This window comes from Schistocerca gregaria, chromosome X, assembly GCF_023897955.1.
Source record: "Schistocerca gregaria isolate iqSchGreg1 chromosome X, iqSchGreg1.2, whole genome shotgun sequence".
In the NCBI taxonomy this organism is placed as follows: Eukaryota; Metazoa; Arthropoda; class Insecta; order Orthoptera; family Acrididae; genus Schistocerca; species Schistocerca gregaria.
In genome coordinates this window covers 120,646,436-120,664,092 of record NC_064931.1, presented here as the reverse complement: position 1 = coordinate 120,664,092, position 17,657 = coordinate 120,646,436, and positions in this window count along the sequence as shown.

Sequence of the window (17,657 nt, the reverse complement as noted above, 5' to 3'; positions counted from 1 at the left end):
GCACATAACCACTCTTTCCAGAGGAGTCGGTGGTTTGTACTGTCCCTGACGCAGCATAATGAGACTGTTGCATTATGCCTGTTTTGCGTTTCTGACTCATTCCTTCTACGTATATTTATCCACTTACTCTCCTGGAATTCCCAGGTGAAATGTCTGAACTGGTGACACATAAAGGATTCCACAGGCTTTGCCTTGAGGCACAGTGCAGAGTGCCCCGCTAGATTACGCTTTGAACATCGTGCCAGCGAAGGACAGTGGGATCATGACCCGTTTCACTTGAATTCTTAAACATATATCTCTTTAATTGGCACCCTTGCATGGTCAGGTCTTTGGGGAGCTTCTTTTACTGTATCTGCTTTACGAACAGTATGCTTCTATCTACAGTCTCACGCTATATGCCCAGTCCAGCGACAGTTGACACGTTTAGAAAATACTTTTCGTTCTAGCCAGTTCATGCTTATCACCTGGTGCTTCTCCTTGTCAGACAGAATTGGGCATTCTTATGATGCCGCTGAATCAATGACCTCCGGTAGAGTCAACTTTTTCCCTTGAATCTTATTACCATCTTTTTCTTGTCATCATAAAATCCTTGAACAAAGACTGCCTTGCCTAGTTTCCCAATTAATTCGTTACTGCCTACCATTCCTCGTCCGTCAATACTCGTTTTGCTGTCTCCCTGAAACGGAATTACATTGTGTCCACGTGAGAACCCCAATGAACCACGCTTTTCTCTTTCCATTGAAGACTATTAAACATTTGACGTGCAAAGAAATCGATGGTATGTTTATTCTCATAATTCTCTAATAACACAACCCTCACTTTGGCCCAAGTTTCTATGTGATCTCTTACTAAGAGCTTACTGCGGGCAGAGCCTGTTATCTGCCCAATGATATATTTTGAGAATACTGTCCTTCCATTAGGTTCTATTAAAATATAAGCATTATTGCAGTTGTCTATAAATTCAGATAATTGGTCCCTATCTCCATCTAATTTTCTCAGAAGTAATTTAACTGCTTCACTGTACCTCAGGTACACCTGACCCCTCTCAGTTGCTGAAGCACTATCAAGATAATTTTCACCTGTTACTTCCCTCCCAGTTGAGCTACCGGGATAAGCACTGTCTTCCATTGTCACTAACCTTGTCGAGTGTGGTTGGTGTAATGGACTTGGTGAGCACATTGCCGGCGCGATGTGTGCCCCTGCTGTGGCTAGCCGCCTGTTCACAGCCTTGTGATGGTGCCAGCATGAAGCGATACCCCGGCAGCGGCCCTGGCATGCAGCGGCACCCCTTTGTTTCAGCGATGACGCGTTGTGGTGCCCCCTCGGAGCTGTACCTCAGGGATGCTCGGCGACATCGCTATCGATACTGTGATGGAGTTTTGCAACACTCCTGTTATACCAATTTCTCCATTCTGAATTGTCTCTATTATTGATCAATTAACTAGTCTCCACACATCTGACACCAAAATTTTATCATGTCCTGAGAGGGAGCAAGAGCAACATTCGCTGTGAGAGACAGGGGAACTTATCTCAGTTGGTGATTCCGATGAGGCACTGCTTGTGGTCCGCTTATTGTAGCCCCAACCTAAGCTGAAAAGTACACTATTGACTAGTGTAGAGCGTGGAACTCAGTAGTAATCTGGTCATTTAGCAGATGCAAGTCATTTACTCATAGACAAGTAGCTACTTTTCCTGGGAGTACCCCCTTGGCCCATTCCATAACTATATAACGTTACTATGTTGAAGTATCATAAGTATGCGACCTTAACATGCCGACTGCGGCGGCGAGGTGAGTGGAGTTTTCTGAATGTAAATGCTTGGCAGTGATTATTCTGTAGTGGTGAAGTTGACATATAAAATTATATTTAATGTTTATGTGCCTGATCCAATGATGTTCCTATTTCTTCATGACTGTATACAAGATTTTTTTTGAATGTGCGAACTGGTAGTGGAAGTGGAATTTGAATGCTGTCAAGCAAGTATTTCAGCCAGAGTAACTCGGCAGCATCTGTTACCAGAGCTACATATTCTGCCTCTGTAGAAGGCAAAGTAACACTAGTCTTTCTCTTTGTTACCCAAGGGACAATATTTCAAAGCAATTGTAACAGATAGCCGTAGGTAGATCTTTCATCTTCCTTTTTGTACTAGTTTACACGAACATAGGCCCAAAGAGCTATTTAATTCCCTTGTTGATAATGTGGTTTCCTATAGATGTCTCTTTTAATGTATCTCAAAACTCGTTTCAACCATGCTCAGAGTTCTTTCTATTGATTGTTTTGGTATCTGCTTAAGAAGTTGAATGTAGCACACAAATCAGGCCTCGTTGCTGTCGTTGTATACATCAAGCATTAAGTCAACTCTCTGCATGGTGTATCAAGCCGTTTTCCTTCCTTGATTTCCAGTTTAACTTCCATAGGTGGCTTGACCAGATTACAATCTTGCATGTTGAATCGTAGCAAATTCTTCAAATATGATGCTTGCCTCAGGTACATTTCTCCTTCGTTCCTTGGAATCTCGATTACCAAGTATGACTGTGGCTCTCCTAGTTCCTTTATTTTATACTTAAACAGGTGTTACCACTGTGGGAGGACCATTGACTGTGTGGATACAGTGCTGAAAAAAAAATTAGACCATAGAAGAAGATCTGCTTATGTGTAACTAACGACTCAATTTTGAAACTGGTGTACTGTTTATAGTAATCTGTATAATTTGGAACTGTATGCATGTAAAAAATTCTTTTTGTACCATGTAGCATAAATAAATGCTTTCTAATGATGAATACAGGTTATTAAATTTTTTGTTTGAAAAACTGAAGATCAGATGTTACAGGCCTAGCACAGCTAAATTAGCAACTAACAACCTTTTAAACAAACTTATTTCATCAGCACCAAAATTATCCCCACTAATGGGAACCACTCTCTCATCATCTATATCCTATATAAGTACTATACCTCTATGGGCAGAACATATTGATGCATCCAGTACAACATATTAGCTGGCAGTGATTTTCAGGTGCCTTGCAGTCTGTACTATGTGAACTGAGCCTTAGTAATGTTGCCTGCAGTTTAACTGGTCATCCTGTGCTTTGGGTAATGTGGAGAAGAATTTACTGGATTGAGAAAAAATATGTTTTACTAGCTTTAATTATCCAAGTCGTCTTTGTTGAAGTTTATATAAACAAAGAATGTCTGCACTAGATGTAAAAAAAATGGTTATAAAATAGCTGGTTGGTCACAAAATAATAGTCACAGGATGTTTCTGGACCATTTTCTCTTTATTCATTATGTGTCTTGGGCTCTAACCATCTTTAAATGGCATGGTGACAATTATATTTTTTTACAATCTTCCAAAATTACACACATGTGCAAGTAGAGCTCCTGTTCTAAACCACCATATAGCAACAAGACATTTAAGATGTAGTACATACCAATTGATACAAAGTGAACATACAAAACTTTCACGAAGTTGTCAAACAATATCAAAAGTGATAAATTTTACAATTCCGCACAGCAAAATTAGATTTCAACTAAACATGTGTGCTACTACAAGCCAATGATGTGGCTGGTGAGCGTTCCCACTTAACAGAACTAGTTGGTGCTAGGTGGTGTACACCCTGTGGCATTGCTGTCATGGCTGATATGTCATTACAAATACAGCAATATTAGTAATAATTACAAAATAGCTTAGGCACAGACAAACTTAAGAATATACAGTTTTATTTCACAGAGTTTGCTTGTTAATGCTAGCTAGTGTAAGTGCTAAGGTGCAATCATACAAATGGTTCAAATGGCTTTGAGTACTATGGGACTTAACATCTATGGTCATCAGTCCCCTAGAACTTAGAACTACTTAAACCTAAGTAACCTAAGGACAACACACAACACCCAGCCATCACGAGGCAGAGAAAATCCCTGACCCCGCCGGGAATCAAACCCGGGTGCGGGAAGCGAGAACGCTACCGCACGACCACGAGATGCGGGTGCAACCATGCATTATGCACACATAATTACAATCATCAATTTACAAACATGCTAGATTGAATAACAGATTTAAAATAAAACAGTTTATGACTAAAGTTTGTCTTTGCCTAAAGTATTTTCTAACTGCTAATGTTATTGTATTTGGAATAACATATTAGCCACGATGTTAACACAACAGGGTGTTCACCTCCTGGTACCATCTAGTTCTCCTACGCAGGAATGACCATGAGCCACATCACTTATCGGATACTAGTACACATGATCAGTTGAAATATCATTTTGCTGTGTGGAATTGTAAAACTTTGTCACTTTAGAAATTACTTGACGACTTTGTCAAGTTTGTATGTTCACTTTGTGTCAAAGGGTACTGTGGGGCGGTGGGTGGAAATGTTTGTTATTGAAATGAATGTAATGTAGAAAAGTTGCATTTCCCAGCACATGCACTATATGCGGGGCGGCGGGTGGAAATGTTGTTGTTAGAAATAAATGATGATATATGTCTTTCCCGGCCGATGCACCATTTGTAGGGCGGCGTATGGTGCAAATTTGTTGTTATTAAAATGAATGTGGAATATCTTTCCCAACGATGCAACATATGTGTAGCGGCGGATGGAAATATTTGGTATTAAAATGTTCCTATGATTTAATTAATGATGTTGTTTGCCGTTCTCAACACTGGCTCTCTAACTACAATACTGGCCACCAGAAAGTGATTAGCAAAACGTGAAGCGGACTGGCTGGCACACAATGGAAAGACTGCTGTGCATTTATATGGCGTGAGTAGGCTGCTTCCCTACAGTATGTATTACCGCTTGTCTTGTTGCTATATGGGGATTTAGTATAGGGGCTCCATTTGACAATGCCTGTAATTTTTCAAGATTGTAACAAAATATATGTCACCAGGTCATCTGAAGTTGGACAGAGACCGAAACAGGTAATGAATAAAAAAAAAGTTCCAGAAACATCCTGTGACTATTATTCCCTGAATAACCAGCTATTTTAAAGCCATTTTTATTTTTGTGGCTACAGTGGACGCACACCCCCTACCACGACTTTCAGTTACCTCTACGATGCACTACATGTGTTAGTAATTTTTTTTAAGTAATATATTTCTGTGTCTGTGTCACTGTCTCCTGCTATTATCTAATGTTCCATTAAAGCTACAGACTTCTACAGCATGTACAACCCCATCCAGATTTGCTCACAAAAGATAGCCAGTAATCCATGAGAGCAATGAAGTCAGAGCCACGACATAGATTTCTACATAGTTTACATGCAAATAAATGAAATTGTAGATAGACAGAGAAAATTCATAGAAGCTGACTTTCATACTGGTATTTGCATTATTGCTGATATTTGTTTTATTGGCATTACGACTCTGTATAAAAATTCATCTTCCAGTGTCTGAGACATCATCAGAGACTTTAATGGCTTAGAAAGCATGTGAAGATGTCTCCAGCATTCCAAGACAAAATATTAAGCAAAACTTTATACATTATACCATAGCCTAATGACCATATAACGAATATGAGCAGTAAGACACAGCACAGTTTATATTCTGCCCTTGGTCACGAATGTCTATAATGTGTATTTCTACTTGACTCAACTTCAATGTGTATTCTCTTTACCACAAAATGATAGTAGTACTACATATATATATGCTTCATAACCAAAATCTTTAATAGGAAATGGTTTAAGTCTACTCAACACATTAGTGTATTTAGTTTAACAAAGTCCTGGAGTCAGAATAAATATGTGTCTCCAGTTTTAATATAATACATATGCCATCCGTGTTAAGAAACGTCAACTACTTGATATCTTTCAGACCCAATTTTTTTTAGTAGAGTATCCTCCAAGATGTGTTATGTACCACTGCCAGTTGCCTTTTTTAAGCAGAGATTGTTGTGTGTGGTACTGCCTCCAGCCATTAAAAATATTTCATTAGAACTACAGCATATATAACCCATCCCAATTTTGAAATGCAATTTGCTTATGAAGGATAGCCAACAGTCCAGAAGAGCAACGGAACTGTAGGCAAAACTGAGACTCCCACATAGTTTACATGCAAATAATTGAGAACTATAGGCCGACAGATTCATCAGTTATTATTGTCTGGAAGATGTACCTCTACACCTGCCAACTTTTGTGTTTCCTTATTACTGCAGAATGACAGTAATGCTATATACACCTGTTACACCTGAAAGGAGCGGTTTCTTGACCAGTTCCACTTGAAAGTAATAGTGTATTTGTTGCAATGCTGTAATCGTCAAATCATAGAATGCTGACAACTGTATACTGGCTGTTTACCCATTTAACCAGGGTGTAGCTATCAAAGCTTCTATATATATAGGGTGTCCCAGGAGGAATGCTCATTTTAAGCAAAAAGCTTTATATGCACATATGCAGCATTCTGAATGCTTTCTGAAGTATAAAACATTTAACATAATTTGCCTCTATGACTTTCATTTTAGCTCGACTTACCACATTGCTCAGGATGTCTCTGTGCTGTCAAACTATATAAGTACTGTGCAAGCCACTGTACAGTGAATGGTGGTATGAACATTGTACTACCACTACTAGTCATTTCCTTTCCTGTTCCAGTCAAAAATGGAGCGAAGGGAAAATGATTGTTTATATGCCACCATATCAGCCCTAATGTCATCTTCTCTCTAGAAATTCCCATTTGACTCTGTGCTACTTGTGTGCTGATCAAACCTAGCAGCACACTTTTGAATTGCTTCTACATCCTCCTTTAATCCTACCTGCGGGGGGGGGGGGGGGGGGGGGGGGGGGAAGATCCCTCATGCTCAAGGGGTACTCAATACATTGGTATTCTAAGGGTTGTCTCCTTTATAAATGAGCTATACTGTCCTAAAACTATCCCAACATACTGTCGTCAACCATTGCCTTCTCTACTACTGTTCTTACATGGCCATTGCATTTTCTATTGCTATTTAACATTGCCCCTAGACATTTTTGTTTGCTGTGACTGCATCAAGCAAAGTAGTTTCTTTATTTGGTTGAAACCGTCTTGACAAGCAGCATCCCAAACCCACATGGTATTACTTTTCAAGAGGTTGTTTGAACAAGAAGCATTTAATGCCTGTGAAATAAATAATTTACAATTGAATCTGCGTAGGCCACAAGATGACTTCAATTGTTTCTTTGTTTTGAGAATTACTAATTTTTCAATGGCTATGATTTTGGTATCCTAGGTGACAGGATCACAAAGACTTTTCGTAACTGTCAGCTGCACTGGAGACACTTTCTTGATGGATTCGGGCTGAGAAATTAGCATTTAGCACAATCACATAGGGTGCGCCGTTCTAGTGAACAAGTACCTACTATCACAGCAGCTAACGGCTCCCGCATTGCTACATTTGAAAAAGTGCCGTTGACGTTAGATATCGGCGGTAAGCTACAATCCACCTGGACCTTTGTGGTTGCTGATGTCATAGGTGCAATCTTAGTCGCGGTTTCTAGCGTCATTTTTCTGTCATTCCAACTCTAGTGCATCAATGTCTCTACAAAGTGTCATGCTCTCCTCCTACCTCTGCCAAGTCAGACTGCGTCACTCGAAGACGACCACAACAACCGCCACAGCCTTAGCGCATCAACAGGATTCATTACCGTTTCCATACCCACGCAGACCACACATGCATACGCCATGCAGTAAGGTGTCGTTTCGTTCTTCCACTGGTGCTTGTGGCACAAATATCTGAAATACAAGCTCACAGGAATGCCATACGGAGTGCCAGTGCTAGCTTGCACTGCAGTAGCGCAGAATTACGCTAAAAAGTGCCTGCCGTGGCTAAAGACATATCGACCGCACACGCCTCAATTCATGACTGTCAGCGCGCAACCGCTATATATAATCCTTGCTCAGCTGTTGCCCCACTCACTTGCCGGCCCACTGAAGGCCTACGATCTTGGTGTACAGCTGCTAAGCAAATATCCTGTGCTTACTGATCCAGCGCTGGCCTGAAAAAACCGCAGCCACTCTACACGGCATTTCAATCCCTCGACTCCGGGGAATCGAGTGGCCGCAAAACCACAATGCCTACCTCCTGATAAATTGCAAGCAACGCTGTCTGAGTTCAGTAAAATGCTATCAGATGGTTCAGTATCTAGATCTGAATCCTCATGGGCTTCTCCTTTGCACATGCTCAAGAAGTAAAACGGAACATCGTGCCCGGGTGGTTATTATCAGGGCCTCAGTTCCCATACGATTCCAGATAGGTACTCAGAGCTGAATGTAATGGAATTTAACTCAAATGTGGTGGGCCCATGTATCTTCAGTGTTACTGACTGTGCAAAAGCCTTCTTGCAGATCAATGGTGAAGAGGGGTAAGTTTAAAACTGCCATAACTACACCACTTGGGCTCTTCAGTCACAATATGATGCCTTGCGGCCTCCACAACACAGCACAAACATGGCACTGTTTTATGCATGAAGTCCTGCAAGACCTGCCATTCACATGTTGTTACATGGATTATATTCTAATTTTTCCCCAAAGCCTCGAACACCATTGTCACTATTTATGACAAGTTACAAGATTTTGGAATTGTTGCCAAATTTATTCAAGATGGCGTCGATGACAACATCCCTGATGGCGGCATGTAGACTAGTCAACAGCGGATGACGTCTTTCAAGATGGCGGATTTTAGGGGGGGGGGGGGAAATAGGTCAGTTTCGGTATGTCCACTAACCTAACACCCAAGAAAATGGAGGTAAAATAGGTCAATTGAATTAAGTCCACTAACCTAGCAAAAATTGGCGAGAAATTCCAACAGAATAATGGCGGCAAAACAGTACTTGTCTTTATTATTATTCATTATTATTTATCTTCATTTATTATCATTCATTATCATTTATTATTATTATTATTTATACCATACACGTGTGTTCACTACAAGGACCAGAGTCCAACTGTGTTAGTTCATACCCCTGCCACCAGAGAGCGCCACCATAATGTTATTATAGATGCAGGATTTTGGCAGGGAAAATAGGCCTGCTGGGCTATCTCCACTAACCTAACCCCCAGAAAATCGACGCGAAATTTGAATTTTGGCGGGAAAAAAGGTCAATTGTCCCATGTTCACTAACCTAAACCTCCAGAAAAATTGGTGCCAAATTCAGATTCCAACCTGATAATGTCTGCAGAACCATACTTGTCTTTATTATTATTCAATATCATTTATTATCATTTATTATTTTTATTATTTATTATTGGTCTACCTTCACTAGAAAATTGCACCAAATTCAAATTCAAACAATACAATGTATCAAAAACTGTACTTCTATTTATTATTATTATCATTTATTATTTACTCAAGATGTCCGATTTCGGCGGGAAGAAAGCCATTTGTGTTACATCCATAACAAAAATCTCTCACAAGTTCAAGATTCAACACCATCATCGATAATATGCACAAAATAGTCCACATACTACGAACTTTGACTGTCACTTATGTTTTTTCACTGCTAACCTATCAAAATCGCGTTCTGACTTAATTCACATCCTCTCATTTTACAGTGAAAAAGGACTGAAGTCTTTATTTCAAGCATCACTTGTTCTCCAACAGACTTAGTACACATCTTCGCGATGGCAACACCCAGTGCGCTCACCACTACTTCCAGACTCCTACTGACTTAGTTCAAATCGTCGCTAGCAGAGGAGGCTACCCCTGGCGCCACCAGTCAGCAGTAGCCCGTGCGCAGGTCACTGGTCCTGCAGCCACTCGGACTGCGTGGGTCCAGCAGTGTAAACATGTTTTTCTCATTCAAACCTGCCAATTCTGAAGTCACAATGGTAGGTTGTCCGTTCGCCATGTGTATTTGTCTCTCCCACACGTTTCGCGCCAAAATTGGAATCGCCCCCAACGTCATACAACGGTCGGTTCATTGGTCCAGCACGTGATGGACAAAAGAATTCCCTGCCGCAGTTACCGCGCCAAAATCGTTTTCCTGGACACGTTCGAACCTGCCGATGCTGACATCACAACGGTCAGTTAGTGATCCACCATGTGGTTTTGTGGCGGACAAAGAACAAACTTGGCCCCAAAGTTGTTGCTGATGAGTGGAATCTGCCCAGACGTCACACAACCACTGGTCCACCAGGTGGTGTGCTCGACAAAGAACGGTCTAGCTAAGTTAACTGACTAAAGATTGTTTGCTCTCTGTCTCTCTCTCGCGCGCGCGCGAGTGCCCCCATTATAACTGGACACGCTCCGCACCGCGGCCCCGCGGCGTCCGAGCGCTTACGTCACACATCATCAGTCGCCACCTCCATACAGGCGCCAGACATAGTCTTCTGTGTATATGTTAACACCCACATCGCGCATCTAAGCTATTAATTGCCTAAGCCCTTAATTGCATTTCAATTTTTATCATATTAAATAACTCAATTTACAATTTCATATAAGAATGAAAAGGCGTTCAACTATCTAATTTCAACTGCTTTTCAAAGTCCAGACTGCCTCCTCTTCCTACGAACCATCGCCAAGTTTGGATTCTGGCTGTAAAGAGAGGTCACTTGTGCTTTCTCTACCAACCTAAGAAACTTGTTGGAAGGAAAGGACACTTGTACTAACCTCAGCCACCCTACTGCCACTTCCTCCTACGAACCAGCGCCAAGTTTGAATTCTGCCAGTAAAGAAAGGTCACTTGTGCTTCCGCCACCAACCTAAGAAAATTATTGCAAACGAAGCTCATCACCACCAAACTAAACCTCCAGAACGCAACCTCTTCCTAGGGTTTCTGGTAAAAGGACTCAGCCTGCAGTAGGCCAGTGGATGGACGAACAAATGTACTTTATTTAGGGATGGAGTATGTGAATCACAGAACACATACACTGACATGTCCCACACCATACAGACCTGCAAAACACTCCTACATAACTCATTTATAATGCTCTACACACACGCTTGCTAATTGTAAACAGTTAAAAATAATGCATCACATAGCCTACAGACATGCGAACCTCTCGTAAATAACGCAAAACATTTACGTCCAAAATAGCCAAACAACTCCTAATTTTCAGAAATAATTTCAGTGCAGACCTGCAAACTGCTCCTAAATAATACAGCACAGTGATGTGTAGACACACTAAGTACTCGTAAACTATTCAAATAGCGCGTATGAAGACCTACAGACCCACTCCTGAAATGATGCAATCGACACGAGCAAGCACAGTCCACAGCCCCCCAGTCCATTGAGTACGCAGGAGGTAGTGATAAGTGACGTATGCCTCAGATGTCAAACCGCGTACAGCCCCTGCTCGGCTTCCACAAGCATGAGGTGGCCGCACCTCCCATTCATACATAATACATGATAAATTCCTAACCAAATACGTGTTAGACTATACACACATGCTAATGTGATTGGGCTGGAGCGCAATCGCGAGCTGCAGCCGAACGCAGGCCAGACTTGTATGTAGGCTCAGTTAATGACCATCGGGCGTTTATTTACACAACGCACACTCCAAGCAGAGCCACACACGTTCGGCCTTCCTCGCTACCATCACTCTGACTACAGTCCAGCGTAGATGCTTCAGAATTCCATTCCACAATAGCAGAACCTGCTAAACCCGCCCCCCCCCCCACCCCCCCACCACCACCACCACCACTTTAGCGATTCCAACGGACCGTAAGTGACGATTGATTGACACTTGACCTTACACGTGACAACCCCCGCGAAGTGAGGCAGCCACAGCTCGGGTCAAGCCCGCTCCTTTGTACCAGCCAGCTGCTGCCACCGAACACCGGTGAAGTTGCATTCCAAGCAACACTTACACCAGTCTCATATTCGAGGCATCTCCGGGCGCCACCTGTCTTTACCACTGAATGCAGAAAAGCATAGAGTGTGTTGACAGGTGGGATCAACCACACGTACCAGCCCTCCTCCTCCCCTCCCCCACCCCAACATGACCGACACAACACCGCCAAGTGCATGTGCATAATTACAAACTCATCCAACAACCTTCACAATCTTATTCTTACGTCACATTCCTTTGATAAAAAGAAAAAAAAACAAGAGCCATGTCTTCCTTCCGGGAATTGTATAGTGTCCCAGAAATGGTAACGCCCACTTTCTTCATGCCTCAGTTTGTATGTACGGAAATTCTACCTTAACAGAATCTGTTTACCAAATTATTGCCTAATCCAGTCTTCCTCCCGGACATAACGTGATAGCCTTCCTGCTCTCAACATATGCAAATGTTCTCACCGATTCTAAATTACACTCCTGGAAATGGAAAAAAGAACACATTGACACCGGTGTGTCAGACTCACCATACTTGCTCCGGACACTGCGAGAGGGCTGTACAAGCAATGATCACACGCATGGCACAGCGGACACACCAGGAACCGCGGTGTTGGCCGTCGAATGGCGCTAGCTGCGCAGCATTTGTGCACCGCCGCCGTCAGTGTCAGCCAGTTTGCCGCGGCATACGGAGCACCATCGCAGTCTTTAACAGTGGTAGCATGCCGCGACAGCGTGGACGTGAACCGTATGTGCAGTTGACGGACTTTCAGCGAGGGCGTATAGTGGGTATGCGGGAGGCCGGGTGGACGTACCGCCGAATTGCTATACACGTGGGGCGTGAGGTCTCCACAGTACATCGATGTTGTCGCCAGTGGTCGGCGGAAGGTGCACGTGCCCGTCGACCTGGGACCGGACCGCAGCGACGCACGGATGCACGCCAAGACCGTAGGATCCTACGCAGTGCCATAGGGGACTGCACCGCCACTTCCCAGCAAATTAGGGACACTGTTGCTCCTGGGGTATCGGCGAGGACAATTCCCAACCGTCTCCATGAAGCTGGGCTACGGTCCCGCACACCGTTAGGTTGTCTTCCGCTTCCAGCCCGCCTCCAGTGGTGTCGCGACAGGCGTGAATGGAGGGACGAATTGAGACGTGTCGTCTTCAGCGATGAGAGTCGCTTCTGCCTTGGTGCCAATGATGGTGGTATGCGTGTTTGGCGCCGTGCAGGTGAGCGCCACAATCAGGAGTGCATATGACCGAGGCACACAGGGCCAACACCCGGCATCATGGTGTGGGGAGCGATCTCCTACACTGGTGGTACACCTCTGGTGATCGTCGAGGGGACACTGAATAGTGCACGGTACATCCAAACCGTCATCGAACCCATCGTTCTACCATTCCTAGACCGGCAAGGGAACTTGCTGTTCTAACAGGACAATGCACGTCCGCATGTATCCCGTGCCACCCAACTTACTCTGGAAGGTGTAAGTCAACTACCCTGGCCAGCAAGATCTCCGGATCTGTCCCCCATTGAGCATGTTTGGGACTGGATGAAGCGTCGTCTCACGCGGTCTGCACGTCCAGCACGAACGCTGGTCCAACTGAGGCGCCAGGTGGAAATGGCATGGCAAGCCGTTCCACAGGACTACATCCAGCACCCCTACGATCGTCTCCATGGGAGAATAGCAGCCTGCATTGCTGCGAAAGGTGGATATACACTGTACTTGTGCCGACATTGTGCATGCTCTGTTGCCTGTGTCTATGTGCCTGTGGTTCTGTCAGTGTGATCATGTGGTGTATCAGACCCCAGGAATGTGTCAATAAAGTTTCCCCATCCTGGGACAATGAATTCACGGTGTTCTTATTTCAATTTCCAGGAGTGTATATCCCACCACAATCAAACGAGCATTCTCATTTGCTCTTATCGAATTTACCAGTCAAATTACTTATGCCGCAGGTATCAAAGCACCATACACCTTTACTTTCTCGTACTTCCAGCGGTTATTCTGCAAAGACTGCTAAATTGCACAGACAGTTCCCTCAATCTATACACCCCCAAACTGTTCATTCTTTCTACAGACGCTACACTCAGTGGTAATAAACTATTTTAAACTGATCGCCATTTTGCACCGGCAACTAAACATGTGAAATTTGTCTACAAGTCATCAAATAGGTACTATACTAGCAAGAATATTGGAGCGTCAAACCGAGCTCTTACCAGGGAGTATATCACTGAGTACCATCTCGATCTACTAAACATGCAATTCATATCCCCAACCATACCGAATCACGCCCTTTACATCAGTGAACTGAAGTCACTCTCAGAACTGACGTTCAAAGACAGGCTCGTATCCCCTTTGCATAAACGCTCTACTCTTTCTGCTTTCTTGCTCGCATTTCTACAGGCATCTCCAGACTAGTCGATTACAAGAATACGGGCATTTTCGCCATAATATTATACAATTTTCGCCGGACTTCTCGATATCAAGCACACAACACCAGCCACCCGATTGCTAACGCAACATTATGCGCCAGATATAGACTGTAAATTATTTCTCCTCAAATATCAAACTTTAGCGAGGCGTAGTGTGCTGTAAACCATTGACTAATTAGAAACAAGACAAGTAAACTGATATTCGCACTCTGGAATACCGAAGTCGGTGACCTAACAGATTCCACATGATCGATATAGTTTACAAACCAACTACGGTCTTTCCCACGTCTAGAGAACAGACAAACGTGTGTCCAACACACCACAATCCATATTCCCTAAACTAAATAAAGGCAACAAATGTGCAGAAGCAGTCGACTGAACAATTTACATGGGAGAGAATAACGCTGCACCGCAAACGCGCCACCTTCCTAAAGTTACACTTGATACAGGAACACATTCTAGAAAACGCCTCACATATTTCTTCTATCATTATACTTACAATTAAATCTTACGATCTAGGTCCCAACTGAATGGTATTCAGCAATGAATGACGTATTGGAAATACACTCTGTTGAACACTGTGGCTCTGGAAATACCTGTACCTTCCTTAGCACTAGACATACTCTTCCCATCGCTATCACAGTACCCCAAGTCAAATCCGCACCCTCCCTACAACAGCATATAGACATTTCCTTTACAGAAACAGATATACTTTACAAAAACCTGGTTCTCAAACGCGGACATATCACACACCCGCCCGATCAATTAGATATTTATCCAGTATGTGTAACGTATTCTGTCTCGATACCATGTCAGATGTTCCGTTATATATCCACTGAGGTAAATGCGGTAACTCATTGCGAAGGATCACAGCCACAATTGAATCATATCTCGAAATGAGCCACCTTTCTCGAACATATCTGCTACAGTAAAAATCCAACATGGTCTTAGTCAGTTCCTACACATCTTGCAACTGCTTCCATTTATACAGCTTTGCGCATGGGATCAAACCATTTTAAGTCGGAACTGAACAGAAGTCGGACAAACCCATATCCACCACCTTCTGCACCCTGTCTAGAAACAGAGCGAACTGAGTTATTGCGATAGGACCGTGTTTTGACAATTCGGCGGAAATGCTCGCATTGTTGTGCGTTTCCAAACTACATACAAGTATTACCGATCCACGTCCAACATCCTATCATCGTTATTCTCTACCCTCGCAATAGACAAAAATTAACAACTATAGAAGCTCAAATAAATTCATATGATATAGAACTCACATAGACGCCATTACTCGTGCGTTGACGCAAAGCTGCGTTGGGGGTCCAGCGCGGAGAGAAAGAGCTAACTGCATACTTCGCCCTCACTGAATTTACCCCTTAAACTGCTGCTGCTGCTGCTGCTCCCTGTGTCGAACAAACCTATTAAATACTCACTTATTGATCCGCTACAGAGGGTAGTTGAAAGCTTCATCACCTCTACTCTAGGAGAGTGATCGTATCCCATGTACTATACTGTTAGTCGCACAAACGCCCACCGTTTTCTAACGCTATTTGGTGTACACTGCCAAACATTTATTTTTTCTGCCACGACTTCGACCTCTATGTCCGATTCTAAACTGGCATTAAGACACACTGATCCACGACCTCTCACAGAAAACTAGGCATCACACTATGTAAATCATATTCTTACTGTGGATGGCATAACACTGAATTATTTTTAAATAAAACACACTTAGAACATAAGGAAAGTAGAAGAGTTTGGCAGCATTGTGGAGAGTTTCCAAAGTACCGTGTGAAAGTCTTTCATGACCTCTACATTTAATTTCATATGTCGCCGTGACGGATCAGATGATGACTCGGCGTTCCATTAGGAGTTATTCCTTATTTTGCACTCAGGTATGCGATCGCTGTTTAGCTGCAAACCCAGAAGTTGTCTCCCACGCACAAAACGTCTCCCCCAAGTCAAACAAGCTATGTCACTCAGTTATTATGTGGTAACCAGTGCATAGATATGATGGAAAAGACACCTTCGATCTACTGTAATATTAAGCAACAGACTTGATAGTGCAAACAATTTTACACTAAGTTCAGTACCGGCCAATGATGTGACAGCAGGGCCCCCAATTTCAGTATCACAGCTAAACCGCCCCTTTTACATCATTTTGCGAGTATGACTGCGAATTTGGGTAGATTACTGTGCAGTACGTCCATTCATTGTTAGTTCTCGAACACAAACATGATACAAGTGCATCAGACAAACCTCAACACATTTGTAACACTTCAAGCATAGTGTTTAATTTACGATCTATCTCTCAGCGTATGGGGTCAACAGAGCATTCTCCCCATCTTAAGGTAAAAGACCAACCTCACACTGTCATTGACCAACACACCCTGTAGCAGGGCCGGCGCAAGGCAAGTGCGAAACGTGCGGCCGCACGGGGCCCCACTTAATGAGGGGCGTCATGCCCAAGAGGGGATTGGAAACCAAACCTTGGAGGGAGAGGCTTCACGAACTGTGGCATGGTGCCTCAACCACCTGCCGGCCGCCCCTGTTGAACAAGGGGAGGGAGGAGGAATAATTTCTTCCTCGCCTCTGTGGCAACACTGTCGTGTTTACACCGGAGGAAGAGAGAGGGGGAAGCAGTCTGGGATACACGCCAGTATTCTTATGAGTGGAGCGCTGCCGGCCTGTTACACGCCGTGTGTTTACTGACAACTAATTTTGCAGAAGACGAAATCCAATTTGGAAATGCAATGTTTGATACTGCGGCTATATGTTAAGCCTGAAGCAATTTTGCTAAGCTCTTCAATGGCAGTTTCCGAGTGTTTCATTTTTCCTGCATTATGGAGAACAAAATGGTTGAACATTACTACAGTCAAACATGCCCAACACCTACACAGTCAAACATGTCCAACACCTACAATTGATAGAAGTATTCCGAATGGGTGAATACGCTGCTTATGGAAAACAAAATGGTTGAACGTTACTACAGTCAAACATGTCCAACACCTACACAGTCAAACATGTCCAACACCTACAATTGATAGAAGTATTCCGAATGGTTGAATACGCTGCGAGTAATTACAAGGGATAAAGATATTGTTATTAAGCCTGGCATAAGTTGGGTTTCGATGCATTTTTGGAAATTTTTGCTATTCGTTTCTGAGTGATAGTCGGACGTTTTGGCTTTTGAGCCATGAAATACCTGTCTACGCCTGCATGATCAACAATTAAACTCTGATCGGCACTTTTTGTTTGGCAATACTAATCGCATACTATCACTTTGCCCACATTTATTTACTGCATAATGCGTGTGAATCCATGTCTCATGTTAGTAAACTACTGGTCACTTTGATTCTGATGAAAACCTGAGAAAGTATGGTATTTTAGCAATAATGGCCTCTCACCCGCACAAAACAAAACGTTAATTTTGACACCTTCTAAAACAAAAATCCATAAACAGAACATTGCTTCTA